We start from the raw sequence: 19,186 nt of genomic DNA on the forward strand, positions 1-19,186 counted from the left end.
TTCATACTCGGCTACATTATTAGTGAAACTAAATTAGAGCCTAGAGGAGAAGTAGTACCTTACTTGTGTAGGAGAAATCAACATCACACTAGCCCCTGATCCATTCTTATTCCTTCATCCATCAAAGTACATGTTGGGACTAAAAATTGCATGGTCCATTTTCAGTCACATTTTGTGAATCTTGAAGAATCATGCCCTAAAGTGCCTCTTTATGCATATGTAGTTGATTGTTGATTTGAGCCTAGATGATGTTTGAGTGGCTTAACACCTTTAATTTGAAATATACATGTGATCAAAAATGTTATTTTTCCATCCCGAATTATTCGGTGAGGTCCCATTTTGAGCTAGTGTCAAAATTTGCAATCCTGCCCAAGTGTCAAATAACAACTAGAGGCTATTTTTGCATTCAAATATCTCACATCCATAATTTTTTTATGACTCACCAGTTTGGAAATGTCTAGTTTCCATACCTAAGAACCTATGTTTCAGATTTTGAGTTCTTTCAAGTTCGTTTGAATAGGTTTTGAACCCCTCAAAAATGGTTAGTTATCATTGTTGTAAATTTGCACTTTGCACACAATTTTGGTAAGCCTTGTTTGACGTGCTATAACTTTGACCCAGTTGACCCAAATTTTGAAATTACTTTTGTGTTGCATTGTAGACATCAAATACTTGTCATGATTCAAGTTTTAGCTCTTGACAAATCTGTTTGATCAGTTTTCAAATGCGATTCCAAATAGAATGTCTAAAGTTTTACTGGTGTCAGTATTTGCAGATTGATTGGAACCCCTGTTCGTGATGTAATATCTCTTGATTCGTGATAGGTCAAGTTGAATGGGTTGTACCCCTATGTTCTCCTCTAAAAATACTTCAGTTATGCCACTTTCTAAGCTTTTAAAAATCCATATGCACACTTTTCTAGGTCAATTCTGTTTGCCAAAATTGCTTTTCAGTCAGTGTTCCTAGTTGCAAAACTATGAGTAGCCCACTTTGACCACTTGCCATATGTGTCCTGTTATTCATCATGAACCCAAATCACAGATCCATAATTTCCTCATGACAAAAAAGTAGTGTCCCAATTTTTGTCTTCTCAAGTGTTAGTTTGCCTAATTTTCAAAGCCAAATCCGAACCCAATTTGTTGTTTTTTGACTTGTTTACTTGCAGGTGACTCTGAAGCGTCAACTTTGATAGCGAATATATTTTGATTGGGAATTCTTCATAAGACAAGATCTAACAGGGTGAAAGTATACAGAACAAAGAAGCAACGTGTCTAATTTTGAAACTCAATCAGGTGTTTGGATCAATTTTTAAGGCCAGTCAATGGACCTCCTGGCGCAAAAGTTAACAGTTGGTAGAAAAGGATAAGATGAGTTTTTTAACAATCAGTCAATGAATCAAATTCGATTCTAATCAGTTCAAGATGATGAATAGGCCTGTTTGAGAAGTTAGGTGCTTGAAAACAAAATTTTTTTAGTCGGACCCACTTGGGGCCCGACTAATTCCACCAGATTGACTTTGCACTAGTTTTGAAAGCAATAGTGAAATGACTTTTACTCATTATGATTCCTTTATATGCACATTTTGGTTCAAGGGCCAAATGGGATAAAATGAACGTACATAATGTTTCCCGATCAGGTTGATTTTTGACTTATATGATTTCATGTAATGAAAACATTAGAGACAACGTTCTAAATGGAATGTGTGTTTCCAGTAACAAAGAAAGAATGTCTAAGGGTTCAATTGAAATAATCTCCAAAAAAGATTATTTTTGTCAGTTCTGAACCATTTCCCAAGTGTAAGAAAAGCAGTATGTGAAGATTACAATAATCTCGCTCATCACTATCCTTTTAAGATTTCACAAGAAGAAGGCAACTGATCTACAAAAACTCCTAAATCATTGTCATGAGGTGTGGGATCCATTGAATTTCATGGATGAGTGTGATATAAATCTCTAGGCTAATGAAATATGCCTATTTGAAGATCTTAATAAAGAAACATATCAAATTTATATGGATGCTGAAAGGGAGTTCTATAAACTTAAAATGGAGTTCAAAAAATATTGATACCTACTTGTGAAGATTAAGATGAGCCAGAGGCAAGAAAAGTTCTATAAACTCTATTAAAAGAGTGTGAATACATTCTTACAAGTGAAAATCTTTTAGGAGAAAGTGACGAGGTTGCTACAATTTTAACTATTGAATGAAGCCACAGTAATTGCATCGTACATCATGCCCACATTGAACAAGAAACCCACATTGGAGCAGGGGGCTTTCAAGCTGCTCAGTGAAGGTTCATGACAGCAAAGATTGGGATCTGCATTGCAATGTGGGGGAAATCTAACACTTGAAGGCATGTTGAATATACCAAGCACTAAGAAATGGCTCCAAGTTTTAAAAGAGGACACCATTGGTAGGGATGACCATTCTCAATGGGATTTGCATTTGCAATAAAATAGAGCACCTACATAAAATGAAATCATCCATGTCTATTCATTGCAAAGGAGTCTCTTCAGAGCAAGTAGCGCTAACAACCCACACCCATGCTATGCATTATGAATCAGAGCATCCGATACTGTAGAAAATATACAGAAGACTATTTTTAAAGGAGGAAGTGGAAGGTCACAGGAAATAGGGAGAGAAAATATTGAAAGAAACCCTCCCATGCATAAGCAAAGGCAGCCCACATGGAGGAAAATGGAGTTGGTAGCAACTTCCACACAGAGGGGGGAAATGCCACTCTCAAGGCTTCACATGAATTGGAGAAGGAATTCACAGTATATAAAGAGGATACACATGCCAATATGAAAAGGAAGCCATAGGGGAGATGCCAGTAAGGTAAGAGTGAAAACTTATGATGAAAATAAGCATTTAACCACTCAAGGTAAGCAATCTCCACATTAAGAGCAGTCCAACTTATAAGAGAAAACCACAACAAAAAAGAAAGAGGTTTAAGTGGTGATTAGTGGCACGTTGTGTTTCAATGTTTCACTAAAGATTGACTGATGGAGGTGAGCACTTAGGGGAGAAAAAAAGTTTTTTCTAAAATGAACTTTTATCCCACATTTCTCTCACAGTATATGTTTAGCCTCTCTAAAATACAAGCCTTCACATGTTACTAAATGTCTTGAGAAAAGGTTCTTTTAAAGGCTGCAACCCTGGAGAGAGCGACCCACAAGTACATTATGAAGACAACTATATCTGGTCATTAGTAATGTAAATTTTTGAACAAAAAAATGTGGAATGCAAAGAATGATGTCACTGGGAGTTTGAAATGATCAAAAAAGGTCTAAAATTTGGCTAATCGCTACTCGCTAGCCTAAAAATCCAAGAAATCTGGCTAGTGACTTAGCGAGTTGCCGAGAAATTCCATAATCTGACGAAGGCTAAATCACTCTGCATGGGTCCCATTTCAAAAGCCATCAGCAAATTAGAAGTGGACAAATGGAACTATGGTGAGTAAATTTTAAGCACGCACCAGATCATGCCACGTAGAAAATCTGAGGGTTCTTGTTTACTCGCTATGGGAGAGTTGCAAGGAAGTTAGCATAGCAAGTTAGCGAGAAGATGACACATGGCATTGATGAGATGTCCAATCAAAATGTGACACGTGTCGTAGATGGTCAAATCAAGTTTGACCCAGATGGAATCTGAAAGGACATTTTCAAAAGGTTTTAAAAAGAGGTTATCTCTAAAAGTTTTCTCAAACTCACATAGGCCTTTTAAAAATAAAGTTTGAAATGGTAATATAATCTGAACTTTATGAAGATTTAAATATTTATGAAATAATGCCATGAAACCATGAATAGAGCTTGAAACTTCAGAAGGCCATAACCTGGGTAAATTTTATCAAAAATAGATGCTTCAATATACCGTTAGAACTGAGAGCACTTGAACTTTCCATATCTGGAGTTTGTTTTTGCACAGGTGCTTCCTGGTTCAAGTTATAGACCATTTTTTGAAATCTAGGGTATTGGCAGTAGAACAAATAGATTTGATGATTGAGCATTAGAGTTTGTTAGAGGGAAAATTAGCAAACCTTTTGAAGCTTGACTATGGAGAAAAATGATCTGAAAAGGTTATATGGGCTTCTTGAAGTCACTTTGTAACTAGTTTTTCACCTTTTACCGTGAACTCATTTTTAACATCAGAAATCAGTTACGATGGTGAATCAAATATCTTAGATATTTTTTCCTTGTAGAGCCATAATGATGAGATTTTGATATTTAGTTGAAGAGAGAAGTTAGAAAGAAGCTTTGATCTTCTTGGGAAGGATTTCCAAAGGGACAAGTGTCAATTGCAAATTGAATCTGGAAATTTCCTTCTCTATACATATTATTTCTTCTTCTCTGAAAGGGTTTGTTGGTTGGTTTTCTATTTCCAATTCTTGGAGCTCTGCTCAGGCTATGAAAGCCACACACCCAACATTTCTCTTTTCTATTGAACAACATTTATGTTTTATGCAGATAATTCTATTCTGTTAGGTGATCTATGAGTTAATTTCTGTACATTTCTTATATTTGATTTCATGGAAAGAAAATAAAGCATAGCAAAGGTTTTAATTTCAGTCTGAATCTTATCTCCTGATTATGGATCTATTATTTCTTCTAATTTGTGATCAAAGACCATAGATTAGGTTGCATTTCATTTAGGAATGTATGTGATTAAAATATCTTGCCAATGGAGAAAAGAACCATGTAATTTCTTGATGTTTGTCATAGGGTTTGCAGATTTCATGATAAGATGTTCTGAGTATGAGATTCATTCTATAGCAGATGTCACTTCACAAAGTGAAGGATAGATCAGGAATCTTGATGTAGGAATTATGTCATAGATTTCCAAAGGATTTATGGTTATAATTTATTTAATTACCCAATGGATAAGGCACTGGTTAGAGATAGGATCATTGAGTTCTATTGCTCATACTTGGGTCTTGCTGTTGTCAATATATTAAATCAATTTTCCCTTTTATGTTGAAAGCTATTCAATGTTAATCTGCACTTAGCTTTCCATTTTCATGAGTTATGTCATTAGCTATTTCATGCTTATGAAGTATTGGTTAAGCATAGAAGATTTAGGGGTTTTTATCTGCTTCACATTAGATTCAGTGTATGCTTTGACAACTGGTACCATATAAAGAATCTATAGGTATACCTACCTAGGTTTTGCAGAGCCTGAAGTGTAGAAGGAGTATAGACTTATAGTTGGCCTAGGTTCTTGGTGAAGTGTGTCCATAGTTGGACATAGCTGCCCATAGATGCATTCTTGCCTTGCATACTTGGTTTTTCAAACAGTATTAAATTAGGAGCCAATAGTACATACTCCATGTCTCACTCATATCTTCTTTAATCTCCACAAGATTGGGAACTAAAGCATCTTTCTCCAATATACAATATGTACTGAGGCCTATCTCAAGGGTTTCTAGCATAGGGTCAAATTGATATGCATTAGCCCACTCATCCAAGAAAAAATTAGGTACCGCTACTAGGGAAGTAGTGGGTTCATTCACTATGTCACTCTCATCCATCTCTAGGATAGGGAAATTCATGTTGATGGGGTTGGGGGTGTCAGATTTAGTATGATGGAGGGCTTGAGGCTCTGCTCTAATTGAAGCATTTGCTCCATATCTCATTTTAAAAGACATATATGACCAACTAGAAGATATGAAACCGACTATTTGGGTAGTAAAGTCTCTTGATAGATAGATGACAAAATATGGCTTGACCTCAGCAACAAAGATATCTTGGGTTAGAGTACAACCAGGGCATGCATGTAAGGCCATCTCTACATTTCTAAGGATCCCTACAGTCTTGATAGTACTACCATCTAACTGTAATACATCCCTAACAATGGGCTCATATTTCATTCCCAAAGCATCAGCAACACACCTAGGCATCACTGTACTACTAGCCCCTGAATCGATCATGCAATTATGGACTAGTTTGCCCCTTATACTTAGAGAAACATAGAATGGAGGAGGTCTAACCTTTTTACTTGTTTCTACCTCCCTTGATGGTTGTACTAGGCTTGTGGCACTTTCCATGCTGAGTGTCTAATCCTTTGGTTCACTCTTTTCCAATTCTTGCTGCAACAACCTCTTTTGCATGGGTATAGTATAAACAACATCCCACATAGAGATATTCACATTTGCTTTCTTCATTTTCTCTACCACACTAAATGGCATAGTAGGTGTTTTGGTAAAAACTTTGGGAGCTACAATTGTATGAGGTTGAGGTAGAATAGCCTAAGGATCACTTGTATCTTTTCTGCCATGATTTTGCTTTTGCTACTGAAAAGTACTTGATTGATTATTTACTGCTTGCTCATGAGATATTGTACTTGAAGTTGATGCCTGATTAGGGGGAGGAGGGATAAAATCTTTCATAGCTCTTCTTTTACTTCTAGTGTTATGAGCAATGGAATCCTGGTTTACATTACAATCCTCCTCTATCTGATGATTCATAAAAGAGCAATCACCCTGTCTTTGCATATCAGAGGAATTTTTAAATTGGTTCCCCTTGTATGATTATTTTGTTGTAGGTTCTTAGACTATCAAGGCCATAAAAGATTTAGGCTTTTGACACATGTAATAGGCATAGGAGCAATTGCAGGAGGGACAAAAATCTTGATCTTGAGCCATTTTTTTTTCAAGGACTAAGTCCCTAATTTGGTTTACATTTGAGGTTTAAGCATGATCGTCCTGCCTACTCTGATCAAAAGAATTGTTTCAATGATTAGGATTTGGAGGCCTACCACTATTTGGGATTTGCTATTGCAATTGATGAGGCTTACTACTTTGAGCTTGCTGTCTTTCTAAAGTTACCACCTTGTTGCTTACTTTCTGCATCATAAAGGAGTTATCCTCCAGCTTCTTCCAATGATCTTGCAATCTTTTCTCTAGATTTTGTTCTCTTGTATCCATGTTTTGCATCAGAGATTGCATCATTTCTTTGATTTCATCTATCCCATTTGAGGATGTGGAAGCTTGAGAGACTGGTGTAAGGGATTATGATGTAGAAGTTGTGGGAAGGGGAGCAGTTGATGTTTGATGATTTGGAACATTAGGGAAGAAAGGAATATGAGACCTTGGAGCTAGCTTACCTCCTTGTATTAATATATTTTATGCCCTTATTGTTATGTCATAAGCATTAGGCAAGATATCTCCTCCCATAGTTTGAATTGTGGTGGCAATATCACTGTTAAAATCTCTAAGATAATGCAAGAAGGCATTACTAGGGGTACGCTTTACTGAAGTAGGTATTCTATCCCATGTCTTTTGAAATCTATAATTAAAATTAGTCATACATTCATGAGGGGCTCTTTTTATAGTAGTCAACTGCTCTAAAAGTTACAAATAGTCACTTTTATCCTCAAAATGTTTGCACAATTCTGCTCCTAATCCATCCTAATCTGTTATAGAACCATGAGCTAAAACTCTATACCATTGTAGTGCTTTTCCTTTCAAGGATGAGGCTAGGAGCCTAACTGCAACATCATCCTTTGTAACACCATGAATATTGTAGACATCTGCAACCTCTTGAATATGTTCTAAGGGAGAGATAGAAGTTTTGCCAGTAAACTCTAGTATACTTTTGAGGGCAGCTACTAGTATGTCATGTCTTTGGGCTAATAAGAGAGGGCTCCCACCATTAAAGGTGGCAAAAGTATGAGCTCTAGGAAATGCCATATAGACAAGTAATATATTGATATGTATTGATGGCAATCGAGGCTGAGATATAATAGCAAGAGTAGTAGAGATAGACCTTGTAGGTGTATTTGTTACTATTTCACTCCTAACTGGTGATAAAGATATTCTAGTCTTCCTTCTTCTAGAGTTCAAAGGTGAAAGCTCTTGATAATGAAACTTACCTCTAGAAGATGCCCTTGTTTCAGCTCTAGGCATGAATCACTACAACTTTGGTCTAGGACCAGACATGTATTGAAGCTCAGAGTCACCAAGTACTTTGAAGAATGAGCCTCTTGAAGGCTTAAACACTGAAGCTAGTACTATCTCCTCAGTATTGATCTTGAAATCTTCCCTTTTGACACCAGTAGGTTTGAAATTTTTTGAAAGATGTTGTCCCATCAAGCATGCCAAAAATTGTTGTCACTTAGGTTTTCACCCTTGTCCAAAGCCTATGCATGAGGAAAACCTAGTGAAACATGGAAACAACCTCCAAGCTATGGGACTTGAATTGTGAGGTTGAGTCTCTGGAGAAGGCCAACTTCCTCTTACTATCAGGATGCACCTAACTACTCTTAGAGGGGAAAAGGGAGAAGGAGAGCATAAAATAAAATCTACCTAATATAATCTAAAGAGGGGATGCACCAAAATAGCATGTTCAGACCAAACTCTGCCCATATATGCACTATTGAACCAGAATGAAACTAAGGATATACACATTCAGACTTTCTTTAATCTAATAATCACATGCAGATTAGAGAACCAAGAGGAATGACACAAGGAAAGAGATATTCATTTATATTATCATTCATAGGCCAAGGAGATAAAGTCATGCAGATTGCAGATATCCACAAAACATCAGTAAGAGGTAAGAGTTCTTACACTTTCATACCAATGGCTGAAGGAGATAAGGTAGAGTATCATTTGGTTCAGAGGCAAAGGGAGTTTTACACTAAAATTGTAGAAACAATAGCAGAGAACAATAAAGAATAGTCTGACCCTCTACAAAGTTCACAAAATTGCCTTTATAGTTCAGGCACAATTGCGATGTCCTCTTCCTGTAATTACTTCGCAAGAACCTACCAACAAGTTCTGCAGAGAATAATCATGAAGAAAATCTGATCTGGATGCAATCATATATAATATTCTATGTCAATAATGCTTTGAGAAGAAAGGAATGAAACCATAACTATGCTCTCACTAGGTAGATAGATCAGCTGGGGTGGTGGAGTGTTCCTCTTGTTTCTCATTTACTTTTGGTGGTTGGAAATGATCACAGAGATCAAATCGCATGGCAAAACCTGATTTCTTATCATTTTTTGGTGCATGAATCAGCGGCATCAACAAGTCAACTAACTCTGGCATTAGAATGAGCCACGTAGACCAATACCTTCTTTTATTTTTGCCACCTTTCAAGGAGTCTTACATGGTTGACCACCTCCTTTGTTACTAACTGCACCACCTTCTCCAACTCCAACTGCAACGGTCATATTAACTGTCGACACTTCTAACTATTACTACTTCCACTAGACCCATTGAGACATGAGTCGAAAGGGCACTATTTTTCCATGGATAAAATTCTTGCAGCTTTTTATGGTGACATAACACCTGTTGTCGATCTTGATAGATTCGACAATCATGAAGACTCATCATCTACTGCGTTCTATTCTTAACTTCTGGGCCCACGAAACACCTAGCAACCACCTAGCACTGCTTCATCCACATGGCGAAAGGGTGCTATGCTACTATGCATATCCATTGTGCAAATCTTCATGGTGACATAGTGCCCATCGTGGATTCTCTTTAGATTGATGGTAGGTAAGAAATTGGTACAACTGCACACTGATCTGGCTGAATAGACTAATGAAGAACCACCATTGTACTATGATTCTCCTGATGAATGCCACTGTGGATGAGCCATAACATTACTTTGGAGATAGGCGGGCCCATTTGACAACTATGCCATGTGTCATCAGGGCGCTATGTTTCTATAGATATCATACATGCAACTCTCAATGGCGAGATAGTGCCTACCATAGATCTTGACCGATCTGATGGGAAGGAAGATGGATCTATCCTCTCAGTACACCATTCCATGAGAGCTGGCCATGCAAACACTGTCTGAAAAATCCTTGTTTGTGACCCACCTAATGGAATAGGACCCACATCCACAAAGTCATGCCTCGGCCAATGATCAATTGCCAGCGTGTCCAACTTTATCTCTGACATCTGACGAGGCATGTCTGGGACCCACCCTCTTTTCAATGTCACCTTAGTACCACCTTCCAACTAGGTGCTATGTCACTATCGATGAGGGACATGGACTTTTTGATAGCACCATGGTGCCTACCATGGATCTAAAAAAATTTGGCGCCAAAAAAACAATAGAGAATAGGCAAACCCACCCTACAATGTGGAAAAAGGGCACTATGTCACTATGGTAAAACAACGTGCAATTCTCAATAGTGTCATAGTGGAAACTGTAGATCAATCTAAGATTTGACGATGGGGACTTACAGGCTTGCGAAACATTAAAATGTGAAGGGACAAAATATATTAAGGTTGGATCATTTGATTTTTTCTCGATAATTCGTGACCCCTTTGAATATTTGAATTGTTAAAACTTGTAAATGTCACCACTTCAAATTCAAATACGGTGATTTTGGTGGGTAGACAAAAATGACCAACACCTCCATTATACAAACCCTCAAAAAACATGAGGACAAGGTAAAGGATGAACTATTTTTTTTTCCTTTTGAATAATCATTGGTAGACATATCTAGGTTTTTTTGAAAAAGCATCTCACACATACCTTTCTTAGTTATCTATTTTCCTAGTAAAATCTCACCTACATGCTATTCTAGGGTTTATGATAATACAATTACCTAGGTAATTAACAACTATATCCTTTTCAAATGTAGATTTTATAGGATTGATGAACAAACTTACTTTTTTTGAGCTCCCAATTTTCTACAACGGCTTTGTACAAAAAACCCTAATTTCTGTAAATTCATATTAGAGTGCCTTCATGTTTGACTCATAATTCTACTAGAGATCTTAATTGTATTATGACAGGAAATATTTTGATGAAAGGAAATAGTTGATCTCATCAATGGCTATATGAATTTGAATTAATTTGATATTAATTTTGCAAACAATAGGAGAAAAGTATCATGAATCAGATTTAAATGGGGAACATTGATCAATTTCTTACAAAAGCATGGATTAATAGTCCAAATTTAGCCCTTTTGTTCTAGATCCACTTTTGTTTAGGGATAGGGAAGTAAAACCAATTAGAAGATGATGCACATATTCCACCTTGGAATTGAAACCCACCCTTTTTTCTTCAAAACAACTTGCACATGTGTCACAATATCTCAATGAATAAAATACTTGCAACTTTTATTTGCATCATTACAACCATCATCATATTTGGTCTAACTTGATGCATGATAAATAGCCTATTTATTTGTCTTACATAGGCCACCTTATTTCCGTGTGTGAAAACATAGTAGCTTTGCATTTGTTGCAAGGTCTCCCTGGCCTTTGCTATTTTCTAGTCCGATCTTGGACATGTAATGGGAATACATCATCTTGCTATTATTTTAGACCATACAAATCTTCATTATACCATTGCGGTCACCATCAGATTTGATCTAATATGACACTCAAGGAGATTTTTTGTAAAGACTACCTAGTACGCATGCCTCTCAATTGTGTTGTTACAATGGATATAAAATCTACATCTTTTCATCATGACATCATGCAGTCCATCTGATCCTAATCATTCAAACTCTCTAGATTAAATAAATTTACTTTCTTTCTATGGCCCACTATATGCTTGAGTCTATTACACATGACACTCATTTAGTCACCGATGGAACTTTCTACCTTGGACATATGTCACACTATCACGTTGTTGTGATGATTAAAAGACTCACAACTTTCAATTACAACATCATAACAGTTGTAGATCCTCCTACCTCTGACTAGATCTAACCATGCTTACGAATGGCTTCCCTGGACATGTGTCATTCATTTGAATTTTTGTGACGACTAAAGGGCTTTCATCTTTCAACTACGATATTAAAACCCCATTATATCTGATGCAATATGTCACATAGGGATTACCTTGGTGGGTCTACTCCATTTCTTGAGGCATGCACTACCAAAATGGAAACAACCACGTGGTAAGAAAAGAAAGGCACTAATTGGAGTGTATTTTTTGGAACTAGATAGGATATTTTGTAAGTTTTAATAAGACCTAAGGACATAACTCTTTACAAATATTTTTCCCTAGGAAAATAAAGGATCCCCCACATGTTTTAATGATCCAATTTTAAGTTATGAAATAAAACCTTGGGATATTTTCTATGAGATAAAACAAGTTGTTATACTAGGTACTTATAATGTAGAAAACAGAAGTACCTAAGTGGCTATAGAGAATAGATATTTGCTTTGTGAATAGAATGGTTTGTTCTTCCAAACCCTAGCTCGTCAATTAGTCAAACATCTACGGTAAAAAAATTGGACACCTCTTATCTCTTGGTCATGGCTGAGGATAATGACAAATTGATGCACCTCGAGGCAGAGGCTAGAAAAATGGTTGGAGATCCTTCTGAAGGTGGGGCTTTCTCACCAGTTCAGAGGGAAAATGTAAACACCATCAACAATAATAGGGAAAGTAATGGTATGGGTAACAAGGAGGTCTCTATTATTATAGCAAATCAAGAGGAAAAGGAGCAGGGTAAAGACACCAACATGTTGGAAGATTTGATGGACGCTGGTAAAACCCACCAAGCTGAAGGCGACAAAACTATGGAGGACCTCACAATATAGGTAAAACCCTAGAATATGTACTTCTTGATGATGTGCTTGAATCTATTGAAGATTACTAGTATAGATCTATGATTCTGTTCTTTTTGAAGGGCATTCCTAGTGAAAGTAATTTCTTAAATGGGAAAAGTTAAACTAGGAAAGCAAAGGGTGGGAAATTGAAGCCATGAGAGGGCTGGGTAAGGGTTACATTTCTTGTAAATTCAAATCTGCTGATGCTACTCAGGCAGTTCTTCAATATGGAACATGGGTAATATGTGGACAGATTTGTTATCTATAGGATTGGACATTAGATTTTCATCCTGAAGGCCATTCTAGATCAAAATACCCAAGGTGGATTGAGTTACCATTTCTTAATCTAGCCTTCAGACCTTTTTTGAAAAATATAGTGGAACATCTTGGGGGAGTTATTTGGTGTAAAAATAATGCTGATAAGTTTTCTAGCTTGAGAGTACATCCAAGAGCTTGTGTTGAGATAGATTTGAATAACTAGTTGCCAAAAAATATCAAGCTAGTTGGGCCAGGCTTTGAGTTTTCTCATCCAGTAATCTACCTTAATAAACCCAACGCTTGTTTTTTCTGTAGACAGCAGGGACACTTGATAAGAGACTGCCTAGCCTATAAGAGTAGAGTTAGTCTCTCCAAGGCCATAGCTCCAACCTCAATCCCTAAGTTGCAATCTTCTCAACCTTTGGTAAGGTCAAATATAACTGCCCAGTTAAATCAATCCAATCAGTCTACTAGTGAACCGAAGATCCTAAATGACAATGTTACATCACCTACCTATAAAGAGGCCATAATGACAGATAGCTGGAGGATGATTAGGAAAAGAAAAGACCGTCTTGGGTCTATTGCTACACCTAATATGAGGTCTTCACCTTTTCATAATCATTCTTCAGCATCAACCAGAGCCAATGTCAAGAATAAGGAAACAACCCTATCTAGTCCTTCCAAAAGGCATATATCTCCTTCTCCTTCAAAGATAACTAATTCTATTCAATCTAGGATACATTAATTAAGGTCACCCAGTCCTAAGATTAAGGATCAGGAGTATTCTGAGAAGTCTATTGTGCATGCAATCCTTTTTGATGTGTTGCCACAGAAGGATGACTCTTCTACCTCGGTCTAACTATGAATTTTAAAATTGTGTCTTGGAATGTTAGAGGGTTATCCCTCCTGTACTACAAATTTGAGGTTAAGAAAACCATTGTTAAATGGAAGCCTACTGTTGTATTCTTACAAAAGGTCAAGTTAAGTGGCCCCTATCTTGTAGCTTCATTACTCAATGTTTGGAGAGAGAGAATTTTCTTCTATACATTTCATAGTGCAGGTAGGGGGGTGTGGGGTGAAGGGGGGTGGGGCTAGCTTCTTGGATCAATAAGTTTTTCATTGATAGAGGGGAGGACCCTGCACATAACTGTGTGTGGGTTCTCTCTTTTATCAATGGCCAACCTATTGGTTTTTGTTCGATTTATGCCCCTAATACTACTAAAGAAAGATGTGACTTATGGGATTGGTTATCTAATAATTTACCTCAGGCTGATTGGGTTTTTGGAGGCGATTTTAATATGGTTGAACATCACTTAGATCATAGTTGGTCCAACTATATAAAACTCAGCAATGATGAGTTTGATAAATGGCTTTTTTGTCGCAACATTGTTGGGGTCATAGATCCAATCAGTAAAAAATACTCCAGTCATCATCAAAATTGGTTTACTTGGACTAACTACAAGATTGGAGTTGAACAAAAACTTAGTAGATTAGATAGATTTTACATCTCCCCAAACTTGCAACTCGTTGAAGGTCACATGGGTAACTTGGTTACTATAGATTATTCTACTGCACTTTCAGATCACTTTCCTATTATTTCCATCATTACTAAGGGGAATTTGAAAGTGGCTGAGTCACAACTTCCATTTAAACTTAACACCTCCCATCTAAAGATTTCATCCTGCATTGATGCCTTGGTTGGGTTGTGGAACTCTTTTCCCAAGCTGAAAGAAGGAGAGTCTTATAGAGTGTGGTGGCATTTAGCTATCTCGAAATGTACTGAGTTTTTGCATGCATTTGGTAGAACATTAGCATGGCAGCAGAAAAGGAAAGAGAAATCTCTATAGGGAAAACTTGAACTACAACAAAAAATTGTTGAATTCTGATCCAAGCAATATAGTTATCCAATCTTCCATAGCTTCCATTGAAACTCAACTTCATAAGCTTGACTATTATAGAGGGCAAGGAGCCAAAATTAGAGCTAGATTACACTGGTTTAAAGAAGGCAATACAGGTTCTAAATACTTCTTCTAGTATTTAAATTATAAGCATAAAAAAGAATTCATTGGGCCTATATTCGATGAGGATGGTCAAGTGCATTCTCACCCAACAGACATCCAAAAAGTATTTCAGAGTTTTTATGAAAAAAATTTCTGGGAAGAGAAACATATGTGGGATGTGCATTTGGTTTTAGAAGATATCCTTGAAGATGTTATCCTAAGGAAGGTGGACCCAGATTATGGTCATTATATTGATTGCAACCTTTCTATTGAGGACTTAGAACATGCTATTTTTTCAATGGCCCGTAAGAAGAGTCCTGGGATTGATGGATTATCAATTGAGTTCTATCAAACCTTATGGGAGCATATTAAGGAAGACTTCTATTATGTGTACCTTGAAGCTATCAAGGAAGAATCCTTGGGTCCAGAGATTAATAGAGGTTTGATTAAGCTTTTACATGAAGGGAAAAATATATACTTCATATCTAGTTGGCACCCCATCACATTGTTGAACACATCTTACAAAATTATTGCAAAAGCTTTAGCAACTAGGATTAAACTAGTGACCCAAATGATAGTTCGACCTAAAAAAATAGGGTTTCTTGGTGGTAGATTCATTTTGGATAATCTTATGTTAGCATGGGAGGCATGTGAATGGGCTCGACAATCAAGAAAATATGCATTGTTAGTTAAGTTGGACTTTGATAAAGCTTATGATAGAATGCGGTGGGCCTTATTATAAGGATACTGCAGCTGTTGGGTTTTGAACCCAATATTTGTAGGCATGTTAAGATGTTATTTAGTGATGCTAATGTTCAATTAAGGGTCAATAATTTTTTTTCTAAGCCATTTCCTTTACAACGCTCTATAAAGCAAGGATGTCCATTGTCTCCATTCTTGTATGTTTTAGCTGTCGATGCTCTTGGATATCTTTTGTATAAATACAACCAAATGGATCTTATTAAGGGCATATCTATTCCCAATAATTTAGTGTTAATCAATTCTCATTTTTCTAATGATAGCCTACTATTTATTTAGAACTCTAAATTTGAAATTGAACATGTGATAGAGGTGTTAGACCTGCATTGTTCTGTGTCAAGCTCTCAACTTGTATAACACAAAAAAAAGTTCTTCATGATTCAGTCTGATCCTATACCTCCTTGGATTCCTAATCAATGAAAGATTATTAAAAATGGACAAATTACCCATTATCTTGGTATTCCCTTTGGTTTAGGGGTCACTCTTCATGACATGTGGAGTTGGTTCCTTACTAAATTGAAGAACAAAATCTTTAATTGGGGCAACAAATATCTTTCCTTATCCAAGAAAATATAGGTGATTAATTGAATCTTTTTAGCTTCACACGTGTATTATTCTTCTTGCTGGATATCATCTAACAAATGTTATGATGATCTTACTAAGATTATCCCCCAATTCTTATGGTCTAAGTGGGATGGCAAGGTAGGCTTTAGGGTTTCCTCATGGCTTTACTATATTCAACCTAAACAAAGAGGTGGATTGGGACTACTAGATCCTAAGACGCAAGGGGTTTGTTTATCTGCCAAATGGATAGTTAGAGTTGTTTTAGGTGATGAACCATGGAAGATCCTGGTATGTAACAAAATTGCTCTTGCTGATATGAATAAGAGGTCGCATTTTGTGGGCTGGTTGGATAAAATTTTACTTGCTCCTTTCTTCCATATCAGAGGTTCTCTGCCTTTGCAATCCATTTGGTAGGCCTGACAGTTAGTCTGTAGTTGTTTGTAATGGAGAAAAAGCTCCTTACAACATGGTTTTAGCTTTGTTGGTTCCTCAAATTTGTGGAATAGGCTTGTTCAATTCCATGGACAAACCTTAGCGGTATGTTTCCCTAAACAAGCTCGATATCTTTTCAGCAAAGGTATTAAACATTTTAGTGATATTTGGGACTTTAATACTCTTGGCTAGGTAGATTGGATAGATATGAAGGTCTACTATGGTTTACTTAACAAGTTTGAAGGATTTTTAATTTTCATCAAGTCGCTAGTGCCCCAAGATCTCCTAATAAATATGTGTACTCCCTTGCAATGTAACATTCTCAAGGATTGGTGGTGGCCAGAGAAATTTTCATTTTGTAGCTTCCCCTTAAAAAAAATCTACCTTCAAATTCTCCTAGCCTTAAAATTGAACCCTCAACTTAACAATAAGTGGAACTATAGGTTTTTAGAGAAGACATGGATCAACTTAAGTTCGCAAAATTTAGTAATCCAAAGTGGAGGAAAATGCTCAGATTTTGTTGTGGAAAGTTTTACATCAGAAATTACCAGTTGGTGACAAATTAAGATTCTTGTCCGTGAAAGTCAATTCTTTCCCTTTTTGTCATCAACCTAAAAATTTGAACCATATCTTTTGGAGCTATTCTAGAGTAAGAAAGAAATGGCATGTTATATTTCAGCATTTTCCTGCTATTTTTTTATCATACTTTGAAATGGAAGGAGGCAATCTTCAGGATTGGTTTTCATAAGAACATAGTTTCAAATTCTATGCGGCAATGCATTTTGTTACATATATAGAAAAGTAGATGTCGAGCACTTTTTACTAACCATTGTTTGCATCAGGAAATAGATATTCTAGTGTTTTACTCAGACATGTTGTTTGAACTAGTTTATCTATGTTCGCAGCTGAAGATTAAGCATAAAGATGGAGCACGATATTTGAGACAGTTGGATGAAATTAAATATCAATTTTTGTAGCTACATGATGGTGAAATAAAATGTTCCAGGCAGCTTCAGCAATTTCTTAGTTTCAGAGTCTAATTGTTCCTTTATGTGACAATTTGGCTGATTATTTGTCTAAGTTAGTCTACTATTCTAAGCCTTGTGGCCGGTTAAATTTATGTTGGTTCAGCATTTTTTTTCCTAGAGATTCATAACTGTAACTATTTATTTGTAATTCTTTCAGCTTTCTTCAATTTTTTTTTTTTTTTTAAAAGTTGTTATACTAGGTAAACATGAAAACCCATTTTTAATGATATAAAGCCCCTTGTCTTAGGTGGTATAAAATTAATTCAAAATTATATTGAAATAAGCATTTTCAAAGATTTACCAATATTTGGACAATTTTTTTTGAGATAAGTATTAAAATATTAGCCAATTTTAATCAACAAATGTGATAATTTTTGTCACTTATTTCAACATTTTAAACCCTCTAAAAATAGGGATAATAGTGCCTCTATCTTGGGATGATGGATAGGTTATATCCATGGAAGAATCTAGAAATACTAGGAGAGAAGACCACAAACATGACAACATTCAAAAAATGCAAGGCAGAACAACAACACAACTAGAAGCCCTAAAAGAAACATACTAGACCTATGTAAAAAGACACACACAATTTGAAAGAGAAACATAAATATATACATAATTTACAAAATATACACACCTAATGTACTATTCATGAAAACTAATACCTTTTAGCAAAAGTACTTCTTCAAAAACTTTTCATTAATTGGTAGTTCAAGAAGATTACCAAAACGTTCTTTAGTGATATAGGTCCTCTCCCCATTTACTATAAATTATGTATGGACCCAACCAAATAGCACCAAACTTCTTATATTTTCTACCATCTTCTAGTATAGAATTCAAAAGCAACACCAATTCATGTGACTCAAACTTCCCATTTGCAGATTTCTTATCATAAAGGTGTTTCATTTACAACTGCAACTTGGAATTTTTAGTTGATGCTTCTCTCCTAGTTTCATCCAATTCAGGAATATCATTGAATCTATCTTGCATATCATCATTGATATCATCTCATATTTTTGAATGATTTTGTACATACTAGTTAGATCATTCTATGGAAAATTTGCATGAATTCAATACACTAGATCAAAAGGTGTTGAACCAATGGATTTCTTGACTGTTACCATTTATGGCCACACTGATAGAGGCAATTTGGAATCCTATTTTTTCCTATTTTCATCTAGAATCCTTTTGATGATCTTTAAAATGATTTTATTGCTAGATTATGCCTCCCCATTCCATTGGGGATGGTATGTAGAATACGTGGACTTGGTTATTCCATACTTATCACAAAATTGAACATACTCATCTAATCTAAAATACATGGCATTATCAGTGACAATTTTCTAATGGCATCCAAATTAAACCTAATAATAATATTATTTAAAATGAAATTATTTACCCCTTTTCTAGTTGACCTTCTAGTTGGGAATGCTTCCACCCACTTTTTGAAGTAATCTATAGCCATTAAAATCCAAGAGTGACCACCACTAGACTTGTTGGCAATCTCACTTATGAAATCTACACCGCATTTTTGAAAAGGTACTTGTACTTCCACTCATTTTAAAGGTAAATTTTTGGAGAACTTCAATTTTCCTACAAAACTTTGACAAGGATCA

Source organism: Cupressus sempervirens, chromosome 7 (genome assembly GCF_028749045.1).
Source record: "Cupressus sempervirens isolate cs-2001-9-10 chromosome 7, ASM2874904v1, whole genome shotgun sequence".
Classification (NCBI taxonomy): Eukaryota; Viridiplantae; Streptophyta; class Pinopsida; order Cupressales; family Cupressaceae; genus Cupressus; species Cupressus sempervirens.